The sequence below is a fragment of the Phyllobates terribilis genome, unplaced genomic scaffold (genome assembly GCF_046119375.1).
Source record: "Phyllobates terribilis strain yellow unplaced genomic scaffold, ASM4611937v1 Scaffold_7__3_contigs__length_470593459, whole genome shotgun sequence".
Lineage (NCBI taxonomy): Eukaryota > Metazoa > Chordata > Amphibia > Anura > Dendrobatidae > Phyllobates > Phyllobates terribilis.
Window position 1 is genome coordinate 150,776,404 of NW_027362767.1, and position 13,200 is coordinate 150,789,603.

Here is a 13,200-nt window from a genome sequence, read left to right on the forward strand (position 1 = left end):
TGATGTTTCTATGGAAAGCACTGCAGTACTGAGCTATAACCACTGGGTGTCGATGTTTCTATGGAAAGCACTGCAGTACTGAGCTATAACCACTGGGTGTCGATGTTTCTATGGAAAGCACTGCATTACTGAGCTATAACCGCTGGGTGTCGATGTTTCTATTGAAAACACTGCAGTACTGAGCTATAACCACTGGGTGTCGATGTTTCTATGGAAAGCACTGCAGTACTGATCTATAACCACTGGGTGCTGATGTTTCTATGGAAAACACTGCAGTACTGAGCTATAACCACTGGGTGTTGATGTTTCTATGGAAAGCACTGCAGTACTGAGCTATAACCACTGGGTGTCACTGTTTCTATGGAAAGCACTGCAGTACTGAGCTATAACCACTGGGTGCTGATGTTTCTATGGAAAGCACTGCAGTACTGAGCTATAACCACTGGGTGTCGATGTTTCTATGGAAAACACTGCAGTACTGAGCTATAACCGCTGGGTGCTGATGTTTCTATGGAAAGCACTGCAGTACTGAGCTATAACCACTGGGTGCTGATGTTTCTATGGAAAGCACTGCAGTACTGAGCTATAACCACTGGGTGTCGATGTTTCTATGGAAAGCACTGCAGTACTGAGCTATAACCACTAGGTGTCGCTGTTTCTGCAGCTTTCTATGGAAAGCACTGCACTGCAACCGCTGGGTGCTGATGTTTCTATGGAAAGCACTGCAGTACTGAGCTATAACCACTGGGTGTCGATGTTTCTATGGAAAGCACTGCAGTACTGAGCTATAACCACTGGGTGTCGATGTTTCTATGGAAAGCACTGCAGTACTGAGCTATAACCGCTGGGTGCTGATGTTTCTATGGAAAGCACTGCATTACTGAGCTATAACCGCTGGGTGCTGATGTTTCTATGGAAAGCACTGCAGTACTGAGCTATAACCACTGGGTGTCGATGTTTCTATGGAAAGCACTGCAGTACTGAGCTATAACCGCTGGGTGCTGATGTTTCTATGGAAAGCACTGCAGTACTGAGCTATAACCACTGGGTGTCGATGTTTCTATGGAAAGCACTGCAGTACTGAGCTATAACCGCTGGGTGCTGATGTTTCTATGGAAAGCACTGCAGTACTGAGCTATAACCACTGGGTGTCGATGTTTCTATGGAAAGCACTGCAGTACTGAGCTATAACCGCTGGGTGCTGATGTTTCTATGGAAAGCACTGCAGTACTGAGCTATAACCACTGAGTGTTGATGTTTCTATGGAAAGCACTGCATTACTGAGCTATAACCGCTGGGTGCTGATGTTTCTATGGAAAGCACTGCAGTACTGAGCTATAACCACTAGGTGTCGCTGTTTCTGCAGCTTTCTATGGAAAGCACTGCACTGCAACCGCTGGGTGCTGATGTTTCTATGGAAAGCACTGCAGTACTGAGCTATAACCACTGGGTGTCGATGTTTCTATGGAAAACACTGCAGTACTGAGCTATAACCGCTGGGTGTTGATGTTTCTATGGAAAGCACTGCAGTACTGAGCTATAACCACTGGGTGTCGATGTTTCTATGGAAAGCACTGCAGTACTGAGCTATAACCACTAGGTGTCGATGTTTCTATGGAAAGCACTGCAGTACTGAGCTATAACCACTGGGTGTCGATGTTTCTATGGAAAGCACTGCAGTACTGAGCTATAACCACTGGGTGTCGATGTTTCTATGGAAAGCACTGCAGTACTGAGCTATAACCACTAGGTGTCGCTGTTTCTGCAGCTTTCTATGGAAAGCACTGCACTGCAACCGCTGGGTGATGATGTTTCGGCAGCTTTCTATGGGAAGTACTGCACTGTGACCTCTAGGTGTCGCTGTCTCATGTCCTATTCTTCTTTGCTTGATATCACTGCTGAAAATGGGTCTTTTGTAGACTGCTGTAGCAGAGCTGAGGTTTTGTCACTTTGCTGTCTCCAGACAGAAGTCAATTGGGAAATCTAGAAAGATCAATTTAGTCTGGATAACGAAAAGGTTTTTTTTAATATAATAAAAAAAAAATACAATATATTATTATTTTAGAGCTTGATTGTGGCAAGAATCCAATATCCCCTTCCCTACAGTCTGTGGATGTTGATACCAGTCTGACCGCCATAGTGCGGCTCGGGAGATGTGGGGGTCCGGGATGCTTCTCGCTGTCATAAGACCCTTACTCCATCTTGCATCGTCTCTCTCCTCTTCCAGCTGCTGCCGGTTTGACCTGGGAGCGCCCGCGGAGGCTCACGTGGCAGATGGGAAGTGAAGGGACCAGATTTAAGTTGACAGCGGAGACTGCAGGACAGTAGGACTAATGATCATCTCCGAGGTTTAACCCTTCCCGCTGTCTATGGGAATAATATATCATTTTTTTTTTTTTTAGCTGAAGTTTGGTGGCGACGGCTTTCCAGCTGCCTCCTGGCATTGAGCGTGGCATATACAGCTCCGGAGTAACCCTTTGTACAGGATCCTGCAGAGGAGTTCTTGTCTGGTTGTGGAGCAGGTTAGTGACACAGAAATGGGGGCTGATCATTCCATCAGGTTGTCAGGGCATGCTGGGAGATGTAGTTATGCATCCGGAAGCTAGAGTGGAAATGAAAGGATACTTTTGAGTTCAAGTCCCCCTAAGGGGACTAAAAAATAATGTGAAAAATTGCTATAAAATAGTTTAAAAACCTGTAAAAATGAAAAAAAAATCTAAAAAAAAATAATGATGTGTGTGTGTGTGTGTCTGCCGTCAGGTGTGTGTGTGTGTCTGCCGTCAGGTGTGTGTGTGTGTCTGCCGTCAGGTGTGTGTGTGTGTCTGCCGTCAGGTGTGTGTGTGTGTCTGCCGTCAGGTGGGTGTGTGTGCCTGCCGTCAGGTGGGTGTGTGTGCCTGCCGTCAGGTGGGTGTGTGTGCCTGCCGTCAGGTGGGTGGGTGTGTGTGTGCCTGCCGTCAGGTGGGTGTGTGTGTGCCTGCCGTCAGGTGGGTGTGTGTGTGTCTGCCGTCAGGTGGGTGTGTGTGTGCCTGCCGTCAGGTGGGTGTGTGTGTGCCTGCCGTCAGGTGGGTGTGTGTGTCTGCCGTCAGGTGGGTGTGTGTGTGTCTGCCGTCAGGTGGGTGTGTGTGTGCCTGCCGTCAGGTGGGTGTGTGTGTGCCTGCCGTCAGGTGGGTGTGTGTGTGCCTGCCGTCAGGTGGGTGTGTGTGTGCCTGCCGTCAGGTGGGTGTGTGTGTGCCTGCCGTCAGGTGGGTGTGTGTGCCTGCCGTCGGGCCTGTGTGTCTGCCGTCGGGCCTGTCTGCCTTGTACTTTTGCAGTGGTGGGACAGCCATAGAGGGGAGATCAGTGACTTGGGGGGTTTGTTGCTAATATGTGTGTGCCACCTGCCGTGCCTTCCTGGCGCTCGGCTGCGGCTGTAATGTGTGCGGTTTGTTTAATGTCGCGGCTCCGGCGCTGCGAGTGATGAAACTCCAGGTAATGTCAGCGCAGTGACTGCAGGATGTAAACAAGACAACGGCGCCCCCAGGGGGATCTCACCAGCACAGCGGAGGCAGCAGCACGCCCGGCACTGCAGAGCACACAGCGATCCTCTGACATCACCAGGGTACACACAGGGGGCTGAGATACACCCCCCAGAAACCAGTGTCACACACAGAGGGCTGAGATACACCCCCCAGAAACCAGTGTCACACACGGGAGGCTGAGATACACCCCCCAGAAACCAGTGTCACACACGGGAGGCTGAGATACACCCCCCAGAAACCAGTGTCACACACGGGAGGCTGAGATACACCCCCCAGAAACCAGTGTCACACACGGGGGGCTGAGATACACCCCCCAGAAACCAGTGTCACACACGGGGGGGCTGAGATACACCCCCCAGAAACCAGTGTCACACACGGGGGGGCTGAGATACACCCCCCAGAAACCAGTGTCACACACGGGGGGGCTGAGATACACCCCCCAGAAACCAGTGTCACACACGGGAGGCTGAGAGACACCCCCCAGAAACCAGTGTCACACACGGGAGGCTGAGAGACACCCCCCAGAAACCAGTGTCACACACGGGAGGCTGAGATACACCCCCCAGAAACCAGTGTCACACACGGGGGGGGGCTGAGATACACCCCCCAGAAACCAGTGTCACACACGGGGGGGGGCTGAGATACACCCCCCAGAAACCAGTGTCACACACGGGGGGGGGCTGAGATACACCCCCCAGAAACCAGTGTCACACGGGGGGGGGCTGAGAGACACCCCCCAGAAACCAGTGTCACACACGGGGGGCTGAGAGACACCCCCCAGAAACCAGTGTCACACACGGGGGGGCTGAGAGACACCCCCCAGAAACCAGTGTCACACACGGGGGGGCTGAGAGACACCCCCCAGAAACCAGTGTCACACACGGGGGGGCTGAGAGACACCCCCCAGAAACCAGTGTCACACACGGGGGGGCTGAGAGACACCCCCCAGAAACCAGTGTCACACAGGATAGGGTTAGATACGCTTCTCAGCAGACGGTATCACACAGGATAGGGTTAGATACACCTGTTGAGCAGAGTATCCTCATGAGTGTCTATCATTATGTGGATCCCTCTTCTCGGATCCCGTATTATTATTTCGGGATGAATGGAAGGTGTTTCCGACTCCCATGACCTCTGACCTCTGCTGGCTGGGAAGCGGAGGAGGGGCGGCTGAGCAGTGAGGAGAGGCGACAGCTGCCCTGAGCCCTAAGGGGTAAAAGATGCTGGAAAAAGCAACATCATGCCAAGGGAACACATGGCCCTAACCACACAACCCCCCATGCTGCACATGGTGTAATATGCAAAGCGGCCTGTGAGGGGGGCCGGGGTCAGATCCACTATCATAATTTATATACAGTGCTGTGCAAAAGTTTTAGGCAGGTGTGGAGAAAATGCTGCAGAGAAAGAAGCTTCCAGAACAGAAGGGTTATTAGCTTATTCTTATCAATTATCAAAACGCAAAGTGAACGAACAAAAGAGAAATCTAAATCATCGTTATCTGCTGACCGCCCGTCGTCTGTGTCTGCTGACCGCCCGTCGTCTGTGTCTGCTGACCGCCCGTCGTCTGTGTCTGCTGACCGCCCGTCGTCTGTGTCTGCTGACCGCCCGTCGTCTGTGTCTGCTGACCGCCCGTCGTCTGTGTCTGCTGACCGCCCGTCGTCTGTGTCTGCTGACCGCCCGTCGTCGGTGTCTGCTGACCGCCCGTCGTCGGTGTCTGCTGACCGCCCGTCGTCTGTGTCTGCTGACCGCCCGTCGTCTGTGTCTGCTGACCGCCCGTCGTCTGTGTCTGCTGACCGCCCGTCGTCTGTGTCTGCTGACCGCCCGTCGTCGGTGTCTGCTGACCGCCCGTCGTCGGTGTCTGCTGACCGCCCGTCGTCTGTGTCTGCTGACCGCCCGTCGTCGGTATGTGATCCTTATCACCTGTTTGATACACTTGGTTATTCATACGCCTGCTATAATCCTACACAATCCCTGACTTTGTGCCGTGTACCTAGAGCTGATGCACCTGCCTTAAGCTTTTGCACTGTACTGTACATATTTATTAACAGATTAACTGTATCTGAGCTTCAGATTTGTTCACAGATTGTTTTTTGTATTGCCGCCCAGCTCCACTAAAGTGAATAGGACTGAGCTGTAATATCACACACAACCTGTGGACAGGTGTGGCGCTGGTCCAGACCTGCTAGGTGAGGCCCCTATCTGCTATTAACCAACCTCTCGGGTTCCTGGAACCACATCACCGGGGCCCAGTGGGGTGACAGCGAGCCACCTCCAGTGTAACCACGTAGATGCCGTGCTCCATGTTCACCATGACATCTAAGGGTTTAAACTGCCGTGATCAGACCTTGTTCCAACCTCAGAGGGTTCAGCAGGTGGGTGCTATGGAGCGCCATACAATCAGAAGCCCTGCTCCTTCTCACCATTGTGTTCCCCTGAATTGTAGCAGCTGATCGGGTATAATGGCAGTGTATGGGGCTGGAGGGTCAGTAATGGACGCTTGTTTTATGAGATTTAGTTGGCACTGAAGTAAAATAATGCCAGCACCTCACAAAAATACAATCAGCAAAGAAGGAATCTGTGCGGGAACGAGACCCTCTCCACTGGCATCCAGCACACCCGGAGCATCTTTCTAGATAATGAGTTTGTAATGGGTGCCAAGGTTGTCGCTGGCAGCATTGGGCATCACAGAGAGGCCACAGCATCCAAGGCACGGATCAGCGCTGGTTCTGTGAGCCGGTCAGGGCATGAGTGACTGTGTGCAGCGTTACAGGACGACAGTCTATAGCTGCACTAATCGTGTGTAGTCAGCACAGTACCACTTCTCCTGTCCTGTGTATGTGTATATATATGTATATTATATCTTATCAAGATATATAGATAGTATACACTGCACAGTACCACTTCTCCTGTCCTATATACTGGGTGTGATTCCCAGTAATTGTATTATCCAGTATATATAATAAATACAGACCAAAAGTTTGGACACACCTTCTCATTTAAAGATTTTTCTGTATTTTCTTGACTATGAAAATTGTACATTCACACTGAAGGCATCAAAACTATGAATTAACACATGTGGAATTATATACTTAACAAAAAAGTGTGAAACAACTGAAAATATGTCTTATATTCTAGGTTCTTCAAAGTAGCCACCTTTTGCTTTGATGACTGCTTTGCACACTCTTGGCATTCTCTCTCTGCACAGTACCACTTCTCCTGTCCTGTATACTGGGTGTAATTCTCAGTACCTGTATTATTCTGTATATATACACTGCACAGTACCACTTCTTCTCCTGTCCTGTATACTGGGTGTAATTCTCAGTATCTGTATTATTCTGTATATATACACTGCACAGTACCACTTCTCCTGTCCTGTATACTGGGTGTAATTCTCAGTACCTGTATTATTCTGTATATATACACTGCACAGTACCACTTCTCCTGTCCTGTATACTGGGTGTAATTCTCAGTATCTGTATTATTCTGTATATATATGACGCGCCCCTGGGCCTGTGTCACGCTGCGTTGCGCACGCGGGAGCTTACCCGGAGCCGGATCTGTTGAGGGTTGTAGTCTCGTGGCGGTGACCCGGTCCGTGCCCAGGGAGTCAAACTGAGCGGCGATGTATCAGCCGTAGATGTTGGACGACTACGCCACCCGTTGAGTACAGCTAAGGAGCTGCTGCTGCAGGGCAGACCGCTGAGGCCGGTGGTAGGATTGTGCAGCGTGATAGTATAACCCCCAACGGGAGGGGTATGGCCTCAGGGCAGCCGACGTGGATGATGGGGGTAGCAGGAACCACTCGGAGACGGTACGGTGTAGTTCAGGGTCTTTACTGGTGACAAAGATAGACCCTCCCGGAGTACTGGCTAGCGATTGGGGCCTGGTCAGTCCTTGAGCAGATGGGATCTCCCCTGGCCAGGCGGAGTTGTAGGCCTCCCAAACTAACTGTACTCTTCTGGCTACCTTGCTAGAGGCGGGTATAAGTAGCCCACGTCCCTGAGTGTACCGTGTGGTGCTCACCCGTATGGCCGGTGACTCGGGGCCTTCTAGTAGCTTCCGCTCCACGACGGCGGTGCTGGTCCCATGCGTGTGACCGTGCCTTCGGGTTTCTTGGCCAGAGGACCTGGAATCCCCTGCCTGACGGATTCTGCTGCTGGGTAGGAGTTAGTCCCCACAGCCTCGGACTCCGGGTCCGGTAAGAAATCTTCTCAGTCAGGGCGAGCTCTGCAGCTGCCAGCCCCTGACTCCTTGTAACACTGCTCCCACAGAGCTCCTGATGTTCTGTTCCTATATTTGCTTCTTTTCTCTGTCTCTACTTCTTCTCTACTCACTAACCCTGCCTCAGCCCTAGGTTTATATAGGGGAAGTTCTTCCCCTCCCAGGACTGGGCAGGAGGTGTGGCATGCACAGGATCCCTGACCAAAGGACCTCCCACCTGCTCTCAGACGTAATATCTCTATCACTGTGGCAACCAGACCCCTGGGGTGTCACATATACACTGCACAGTACCACTTCTCCTGTCCTGTATACTGGGTGTAATTCTCAGTACCTGTATTATTCTGTATATATACTCTGCACAGTACCACTTCTCCTGTCCTGTATACTGGGTGTAATTCTCAGTATCTGTATTATTCTGTATATACACTGCACATTACCACTTCTCCTGTCCTGTATACTGGGTGTAATTCTCAGTATCTGTATTATTCTGTGTATATATACACTGCACAGTACCACTTCTCCTGTCCTGTATACTGGGTGTAATTCTCAGTATCTGCATTATTCTGTATATATACACTGCGCAGTATCACTTCTCCTGTCCTGTATTCTGGGTGTAATTCTCAGTACCTGTATTATTCTGTATATATACTCTGCACAGTACCACTTCTCCTGTGCTGTATACTGGGTGTAATTCTCAGTATCTGTATTATTCTGTATATATACACTGCACAGTACCACTTCTCCTGTCCTGTATACTGGGTGTAATTCTCAGTATCTGTATTATTCTGTATATACACTGCACATTACCACTTCTCCTGTCTTGTATACTGGGTGTAATTCTCAGTATCTGTATTATTCTGTGTATATATACACTGCACAGTACCACTTCTCCTGTCCTGTATACTGGGTGTAATTCTCAGTATCTGCATTATTCTGTATATATACACTGCGCAGTATCACTTCTCCTGTCCTGTATACTGGGTGTAATTCTCAGTACCTGTATTATTCTGCATATATACACTGCACAGTACCACTTCTCCTGTCCTGTATACTGGGTGTAATTCTCAGTATCTGTATTATTCTGTATATATACTCTGCACAGTACCACTTCTCCTGTCCTGTATACTGGGTGTAATTCTCAGTACCTGTATTATTCTGTATATATACTCTGCATAGTACCACTTCTCCTGTCCTGTATACTGGGTGTAATTATCAGTACCTGTATTATTCTGTATATATACACTGCACAGTACCACTTCTCCTGTCCTGTATACTGGGTGTAATTCTCAGTACCTGTATTATTCTGTATATATACACTGCACAGTACCACTTCTCCTGTCCTGTATACTGGGTGTAATTCTCAGTATCTGTATTATTCTGTATATAAACACTGCACAGCACCACTTCTCCTGTCCTGTATACTGGGTGTAATTCTCAGTACCTGTATTATTCTGTATATATACACTGCACAGTACCACTTCTCCTGTCCTGTATACTGTAATTCTCAGTACCTGTATTATTCTGTATATATACACTGCACAGTACCACTTCTCCTGTCCTGCATACTGGGTGTAATTCTCAGTATCTGTATATATACACTGCACAGTACCACTTCTCCTGTCCTGTATACTGGGTGTAATTCTCAGTACCTGTATTATTCTGTATATATACACTGCACAGTACCACTTCTCCTGTCCTGTATACTGGGTGTAATTCTCAGTATCTGTATTATTCTGTATATATACACTGCACAGTACCACTTCTCCTGTCCTGTATACTGGGTGTAATTCTCAGTACCTGTATTATTCTGTATATATACACTGCACAGTACCACTTCTCCTGTCCTGTATACTGGGTGTAATTCTCAGTACCTGTATTATTCTGTATATATACTCTACACAGTACCACTTCTCCTGTGCTGTATACTGGGTGTAATTCTCAGTAGCTGTATTATTCTGTATATACACTGCACAGTACCACTTCTCCTGTCCTGTACACTGGGTGTAATTCTCAGTATCTGTATTATTCTGTATATACACTGCACAGTACCACTTCTCCTGTCCTGTATACTGGGTGTAATTCTCAGTATCTGTATTATTCTGTATATACACTGCACATTACCACTTCTCCTGTCCTGTATACTGGGTGTAATTCTCAGTACCTGTATTATTCTGTATATACACTGCACATTACCACTCCTCCTGTCCTGTATACTGGGTGTAATTCTCAGTATCTGTATTATTCTGTATATATACACTGCACAGTACCACTTCTCCTGTCCTGTATGCTGGGTGTAATTCTCAGTATCTGTATTATTCTGTATATATACACTGCACAGTACCACTTCTCCTGTGCTGTATACTGGGTGTAATTCTCAGTATCTGTATTATTCTGTATATATACACTGCACAGTACCACTTCTCCTGTCCTGTATACTGGGTGTAATTCTCAGTATCTGCATTATTCTGTATATATACACTGCGCAGTATCACTTCTCCTGTCCTGTATACTGGGTGTAATTCTCAGTACCTGTATTATTCTGCATATATACACTGCACAGTACCACTTCTCCTGTCCTGTATAATGGGTGTAATTCTCAGTATCTGTATTATTCTGTATATATACTCTGCACAGTACCACTTTTCCTGTCCTGTATACTGGGTGTAATTCTCAGTACCTGTATTATTCTGTATATATACACTGCACAGTACCACTTCTCCTGTCCTGTATACTGGGTGTAATTCTCAGTACCTGTATTATTCTGTATATATACTCTGCATAGTACCACTTCTCCTGTCCTGTATACTGGGTGTAATTATCAGTACCTGTATTATTCTGTGTATATATACACTGCACAGTACCACTTCTCCTGTCCTGTATACTGGGTGTAATTCTCAGTACCTGTATTATTCTGTATATACACTGCACATTACCACTCCTCCTGTCCTGTATGCTGGGTGTAATTCTCAGTATCTGTATTATTCTGTATATATACACTGCACAGTACCACTTCTCCTGTCCTGTATACTGGGTGTAATTCTCAGTATCTGCATTATTCTGTATATATACACTGCGCAGTATCACTTCTCCTGTCCTGTATACTGGGTGTAATTCTCAGTACCTGTATTATTCTGCATATATACACTGCACAGTACCACTTCTCCTGTCCTGTATAATGGGTGTAATTCTCAGTATCTGTATTATTCTGTATATATACACTGCACAGTACCACTTCTCCTGTCCTGTATACTGGGTGTAATTCTCAGTATCTGCATTATTCTGTATATATACACTGCGCAGTATCACTTCTCCTGTCCTGTATACTGGGTGTAATTCTCAGTACCTGTATTATTCTGCATATATACACTGCACAGTACCACTTCTCCTGTCCTGTATAATGGGTGTAATTCTCAGTATCTGTATTATTCTGTATATATACTCTGCACAGTACCACTTTTCCTGTCCTGTATACTGGGTGTAATTCTCAGTACCTGTATTATTCTGTATATATACACTGCACAGTACCACTTCTCCTGTCCTGTATACTGGGTGTAATTCTCAGTACCTGTATTATTCTGTATATATACTCTGCATAGTACCACTTCTCCTGTCCTGTATACTGGGTGTAATTATCAGTACCTGTATTATTCTGTATATATACACTGCACAGTACCACTTCTCCTGTCCTGTATACTGGGTGTAATTCTCAGTATCTGTATTATTCTGTATATACACTGCACATTACCACTCCTCCTGTCCTGTATGCTGGGTGTAATTCTCAGTATCTGTATTATTCTGTATATATACACTGCACAGTACCACTTCTCCTGTGCTGTATACTGGGTGTAATTCTCAGTATCTGTATTATTCTGTATATATACACTGCACAGTACCACTTCTCCTGTCCTGTATACTGGGTGTAATTCTCAGTATCTGCATTATTCTGTATATATACACTGCGCAGTATCACTTCTCCTGTCCTGTATACTGGGTGTAATTCTCAGTACCTGTATTATTCTGTATATATACACTGCACAGTACCACTTCTCCTGTCCTGTATACTGGGTGTAATTCTCAGTACCTGTATTATTCTGTATATATACTCTGCATAGTACCACTTCTCCTGTCCTGTATACTGGGTGTAATTCTCAGTACCTGTATTATTCTGTATATATACACTGCACAGTACCACTTCTCCTGTCCTGTATACTGGGTGTAATTCTCAGTACCTGTATTATTCTGTATATATACACTGCACAGTACCACTTCTCCTGTCCTGTATACTGGGTGTAATTCTCAGTAGCTGTATTATTCTGTATATATACACTGCACAGTACCACTTTTCCTGTCCTGTATACTGGGTGTAATTCTCAGTACCTGTATTATTCTGTATATATACACTGCACAGTACCACTTCTCCTGTCCTGTATACTGGGTGTAATTCTCAGTACCTGTATTATTCTGTATATATACTCTGCATAGTACCACTTCTCCTGTCCTGTATACTGGGTGTAATTATCAGTACCTGTATTATTCTGTATATATACACTGCACAGTACCACTTCTCCTGTCCTGTATACTGGGTGTAATTCTCAGTACCTGTATTATTCTGTATATACACTGCACATTACCACTCCTCCTGTCCTGTATGCTGGGTGTAATTCTCAGTATCTGTATTATTCTGTATATATACACTGCACAGTACCACTTCTCCTGTCCTGTATACTGGGTGTAATTCTCAGTATCTGCATTATTCTGTATATATACACTGCGCAGTATCACTTCTCCTGTCCTGTATACTGGGTGTAATTCTCAGTACCTGTATTATTCTGCATATATACACTGCACAGTACCACTTCTCCTGTCCTGTATAATGGGTGTAATTCTCAGTATCTGTATTATTCTGTATATATACACTGCACAGTACCACTTCTCCTGTCCTGTATACTGGGTGTAATTCTCAGTATCTGCATTATTCTGTATATATACACTGCGCAGTATCACTTCTCCTGTCCTGTATACTGGGTGTAATTCTCAGTACCTGTATTATTCTGCATATATACACTGCACAGTACCACTTCTCCTGTCCTGTATAATGGGTGTAATTCTCAGTATCTGTATTATTCTGTATATATACTCTGCACAGTACCACTTTTCCTGTCCTGTATACTGGGTGTAATTCTCAGTACCTGTATTATTCTGTATATATACACTGCACAGTACCACTTCTCCTGTCCTGTATACTGGGTGTAATTCTCAGTACCTGTATTATTCTGTATATATACTCTGCATAGTACCACTTCTCCTGTCCTGTATACTGGGTGTAATTATCAGTACCTGTATTATTCTGTATATATACACTGCACAGTACCACTTCTCCTGTCCTGTATACTGGGTGTAATTCTCAGTATCTGTATTATTCTGTATATACACTGCACATTACCACTCCTCCTGTCCTGTA

At 46.5% G+C, this 13,200-nt stretch overlaps 1 protein-coding gene across 1 annotated transcript in view; it reads left to right on the plus strand.

Annotated features, from left to right (window-relative positions):
• Positions 1 to 2,300: 2,300 nt before the first annotated feature.
• NHLH1 (nescient helix-loop-helix 1) overlaps positions 2,301 to 13,200 on the plus strand; it is a 245,280-nt gene continuing 234,380 nt past the window's right edge. The window contains exon 1 of the mRNA XM_073639429.1: positions 2,301 to 2,522. The gene's annotated coding sequence lies outside the window, so the exon portion shown is untranslated. The remainder of the gene's footprint in view (positions 2,523 to 13,200) is intronic.